The sequence below is a fragment of the Notothenia coriiceps genome, unplaced genomic scaffold (genome assembly GCF_000735185.1).
Source record: "Notothenia coriiceps isolate Sejong01 unplaced genomic scaffold, NC01 NC01_scaffold00005785, whole genome shotgun sequence".
Classification (NCBI taxonomy): Eukaryota; Metazoa; Chordata; class Actinopteri; order Perciformes; family Nototheniidae; genus Notothenia; species Notothenia coriiceps.
This window is the reverse complement of record NW_011338486.1, coordinates 451536-456925: the sequence shown is the minus strand read 5'-3', so window position 1 is coordinate 456925 and position 5390 is coordinate 451536. Positions and strand designations below refer to the sequence as shown.

General features: G+C 41.4%; 1 long non-coding RNA gene across 1 annotated transcript; it reads right to left on the bottom strand.

The window, feature by feature from the left end:
* Positions 1-629: 629 nt before the first annotated feature.
* LOC104943162 (uncharacterized) lies at positions 630-4317 on the bottom strand. The gene is made up of 2 exons (XR_798087.1): positions 2958-4317; positions 630-1488 (listed from the first exon to the last, which is right to left on the bottom strand). It is a non-coding gene; the product is annotated as an uncharacterized lncRNA (long non-coding RNA).
* Positions 4318-5390: the final 1073 nt, after the last annotated feature.

The window sequence follows — 5390 nt, the reverse complement described above, 5'->3', positions numbered from 1 at the left end:
AGCATTACGTAAATATCGCGCACACCATGACAGTTTGTTAATCACAAGTCAAGCTGTACGCACTGCAGGCACCTGGCTATTTTACAAATTGCCCTTTGGCTGCGTTTGACTGCGTGTGCATGACAAGGCTGTCCCTATTTATGGGTGTGTTGGCGTGCTGCCGTTAATATATTACAACAGCTGAGTTATTGTCTGAAGCTGCCTGTTGGCCTCACACCCAGGAACATGAGAAAAGGTCACATGAGTGATGGGAAAATCTGTGTTATATATTGACTGGCATTTCTGAAAGATCAGTTCAGAAGGCTCAGATTAAAAAAGGGGACGGCGGCAGTTTTATAAACGCTGCGGGTTAAATATATTCTCTCGTAATGCCTTCACAGGGCTTAGGACATGCAGGCCTCCTGTGTGTTTGGGTTTGTCATCAACACTGTTTTCCAGGTGGTTCTGAACCATCATCTCCAGAACGCTCTGTGCCTTTCTGTTTTGCTGCCCCAGGCTGTGCTGCAGGAGATTATATTCACCCACATTTCTCTTCCTCTCAGTTACCAAACAACAGTGTTATCTAACTATCTTTCTGAAATGCAGTGAGGCAAACTGTAAATATGCACAAGAAATAATGAGAAAAGGAATGGTTTGAAGTACAAAGTTTTATTTGAACTCATTATGACTGAAATGCGAAGGAATCCTGCCCTGTTTTTCTTTGTGATGGTAAAATAATGACCGTGTACACAATTATGGGGTATCATGCAAATAGAGATATTAAAAGTGGCGATTACAGTGACATAAAAGCTTGAGTAGGTTAGTGTGAATAAGTGTATTGATGTACTGTATCTTCCTCCTATTAGTAGGTAGTTTATAAATATTTAATTCTGTGGTGCTGGTGCAACCTCTGCATGCATTTGGCTACCGTGCTTCTATTTATCACATTTTGTGCAACACAGGAAACTTGTGATCCTCCCATTTGTCAGGAGGGTGTCTCACATGTGCCAAATAAACAGCAACATTGACAATAACTTCCAAAACACAATGTACAAAATAACAAAATAAATACGCTTCTTTTTGAAATATTTTCAGATTCTGCAATAGAAAAAGGCCTTGGCACTTTTCATTAAATCATTGAGCCTTTGTTGTTTCATGAAAAATCAGCAGTGTTAAAACATAATTCATGCAGCAAGTGTGAGAAAAAAGGTCATTATACGACGAGTTTGGTATTTGCATCAGACAGGCGAGGATGCTCTCGGCACTCAAAGAGCCCCTGTCACCGGTAACACACTGCAACCGACCATATTTATTCCAGTTGTGGGGAAGAAGAGATGTAGGTGCAGAGAGAGTCGTGCTGTAGCCCTTATCCAGCTATTCTCCTCTCCTGCAGTCACTAATGATGCTCCATTTCATTCTGCTGCTCATTTCAAAGGACGTTGTTGCAGCGGGTCATCTGACGCTGGTGGAGGGGTCCCGGGAATGAAATTAAGAGAACCTCAAACTGACCTGTGCACACAGAGAAGGAGAAATATGGAAAACATATACAGTAAGTGTCAGAAATGTGTCTATTTTAAAAAGGTATTTTAAAAACTAATTACAGCAGGATATGTGGCCCGGGCATTTAAAACATAGCTCAAAGTATTTAGATATATGCAACATGGATTTTAAGCGTTCTTGCAGGAGAAGGCAATGAACACTTTTACACATGATGACACCACGGCTGTTGTGTTCATTTTGTCTCTAAAAATGAGGTCAAAGGGCTTTAATTAAAGCTTTAAAGTGTGCAGATTCACCCTTCTTCTTTCATGTCTTTGATCAGAGCTGCTGACTGGAAGGCTTGGCATATTGAACAGCACGTACAACGCCTCACACTGACATCACAGGGCTGCTAGATTCAATCAGACTTGGGGTAATGCAAGTGAGCCTCAGGATCATCGATGGTTGTGTATGAATCCTTCTGTGTCTATATGTAATCGATATTCTTTTGCACGTCTTTTTTTCACATACAGTAACAAAATACAGAAGCAGTGTGACCCTGAGGGTTGAGATGATAACTGGGAGCTGAGCGTGTTTCACACTGATCTCTAACTCATTCTGTCTCTCTCTCATTCAGCAATAAGGTCGGACGGGCGTTTCATTAATGCTGCCCTCTGACACGAGCAGCAAGAGGAAACTGATGAGGAATATAAAACAGTGTGATACTAAATGATACTGATACAAGTAGAAGATTAATATATCATCTTCAATTTGTCGAGAAAGAGCTGCAAAAGAAAAGTCTGGAATGAAAACGAGAGTCTGAGAGGTTCAAGGATGTAGTTCAAATCCTTGATTTCTTGGATTTAGGCTGCAACTAACCATGAATTGCATTGCTGATTATTCAAGGGGTCTATATAATGTTTATAAACTGTTAAAAATGATCAATGTCCAAGATGATGTCTTAAGATATCACATTTTTTCCTTTCAAAAATCCCAGAAAACGAGGTTAATATGATAAAAACAAATCTCTATATTTGACAAAGAGCATTTACTGCAACTTTCTCATAAAAAATGTACCTAAATGATGAAGCAACCATCAACATTGTTTGCAATTACTATCTTGTTGATTGAGTAACTGCTGCAGCTCTACCTTTGAGGTTCCTTCTTAAAGTCTTCCATGGTTGGTTTCCTCTCATAATGTAAATATGCTGTTTGATATAACTGTGAATCAGGCTGTTTTTATTTGGACATCTCTGAACCTAAACTTTTTCACAAAGTATAAACAACCAAGCAGTCAACAAGCTGTTAGCTAACAGATGTTTTACAGATGTTTCTTGGTCCAGTAAACTGAGAGATAACATTATGTTCTGTATGTTACGAGTCATTAAAACATCGGAACAGTGTCCACACACTCTCACTCCATGATGTATTTCTTTAAGTGCTTGTTTGGCAAAGTGCCAGTGTAGGAGATGTGTTGGTGAGATATGAAAACAGTTTACCTTTGATGCTTCTTGGCTGACGCTGGGTCCCTCAGTCTGTCGTTCTGCGTGTTAGTCCCATCGGGGTGGATTAAGTCCCAGCTGAGTCACAGTCAGGGTTTTCCTTCTAATCCACTCGAGTCAGACGGGGTCCGACTCACAGAGCGTTGGCTTTCACTGCTGCAGCTTTTCATGAAGACAAACAGCCAATCAGAGGGCTCCTCCGTCCGGCTGGTTCTTGACATGTTGCAGACTCCGTAATAGCGTGCATACCTTTGTCAAAGCGCTTTACAACTGATATTTAAAGTGCATTACAAATAATAATACTGTCATGGTTCTTCAGGATGTCTACGACCCCTTGGTGAAATAATCACTACTTAATATTTCTTAAGTTACCAAAAGGTTTAATACGATGATTTCCTTGTTCCTTCTTAAAAAGCATTGTATTGTATATATAATATGGAACAATTTGTTTATGTACATTTATGTTTAATGGCCATGGCCACATGAGTAGAAACATTACAAAGAGGCTTCACCATTTATAACCATGTATGATGGATTGTGAGCCTCGGCTGCAACTGTAAATTACAGTTATACTAATTTTGGTTTGCAAATATTCGAAAAAGAAACAGGGTTACCTGCATATGAGGTCAGGTCATTACCAACAAATTGTTCATAGTGGCAAAAAATGAATTTAACCACCGATAATTGACTGTTATAATGAAGAATATTGTATATATATTTACAATTAAATAAGTATGATTATTTCAATAATGATTCAATCACTTTGGTTAACGCTTAGTTCCAAATGATGGTTAATAGTCATATTAAATAATGATTAGTTCACCATTTCTTAACAATGGCTGGTGTAAAGTGTTATGAGTTACTGTAGATTATTTGGTGATGGTTATTGCAAGTAGTTACGTCAGTATTAAAGTGAAACAATTGCAAACCATATTCCCTTGCTCACCACATCCATCTCCCTCAATATTTAGAAAGTGTGAATGTCATGTTTTAAAGATACATAGCCATCTGTGCACTTGTCAGTGCAAACAAACTTTGGCTAGCTGCCCTCCAGTTTGAAACGAGCCAAATATGGCCACCAGCAGAAGTCTTCACATGTATTTATGTTCCCATGGGGCTCCTTGTGGAGTCTGTGTGCGTCTTTGAGCTTTATGGATCAGATTACTAACTGCAAAAGTCCACATGGGCAGTATTGAGGTGAGGTAGATTGCACTTTTTTCTTATGCTCAGTCCTTCAATGTTATTCTTCATTCTTACTTATTATGCATTGGGACATTTGGGAATTAAAGGTCCCATGTCTTGCTTTTCTGGTTATTACCCGTCCCCTTGTGTGTTATGAAGGTTTTTATGCATGTAAACGGTCTGCAGAGTCAAAAACCCTCAAAGTACACCCTGTAGCGAGTAAAACTCTAACACAGAAAATACCTGTCTATGCTGCCCCAGAACGCCTCGTTGGAGATTTATCTTTTTCCATTGTTTTCTTCCTGGGTATGGTGACGTGCCCATACCCAAATGGACCCATTGGTGCACGACGACTGCGTCTGTCGCTCAGACTTCTGTGAAAGGCGGGGCGTTCCGATGAGGAATACGGCTCCTCGTAGTTGTTTCTAGCCAAATCTTGCTCTTTCTGCCTTGTTTGTGTTGTAGTCGAGCTAACGGTCCGGCCATGGTGCTCGCTGGGACACATCGATGCTCTCGTCGAGTGTGGACACCACCTCGTCTTGTGACGTACTCGACGAAAATGGACCAGGACTTCATAGGGACTAGTAATACTGTAGTAATAACATCGCTAAGCGCTGATTGCGTTACGCTCTCAGTATTGATTTAAGGAAATTAAACCTAAAAGAAAACAGGTTTTTCTCTGTAAATAAGAAAAATCTCGGCGAACAGTTGGAGTTTCCAAGGTACTGTGGCCGGAACAAGATGACTAGTATTAAGGGTAACAACTTCCAGACGATCTTTATTCTAAATATATACGCGTTAAAAGGTTTGAGTGTAGCCAAAGAGTATTGTCGTAGAGACATATCATACACATAAGTTGACTTACAGGTTAGAGACAGGATTGCGAACAACTTCCGAGGACGGGGGGGGAGGGACACTCGAGACTAACCAGTCGAGCGGGTGACCGAGCGACCGACGCTCCTCGACTGTCACAACTCGACCGAAAGACCACACCAAAGGACGAACGACACTCTGTTAGCGTTTACCTACGCTCTTACCCCCCCCACGACTCCCCGACGTCCGTCGCGGGTAGACGCTCCGAGGTGATCGTGGGCGTAGGGGGGAGGCGAGGCGAGTCGTTTGCGGCACGTGGATGTCACATTCGCGCGGTGTCAAAGCGACGCGATGCTCCGAGGTGATCGTGGGGGGGGTCGCGCAGTGTAAAGGTGGCGATTTTCTCACACACACACTCCTCGGAGTTGCCTAATC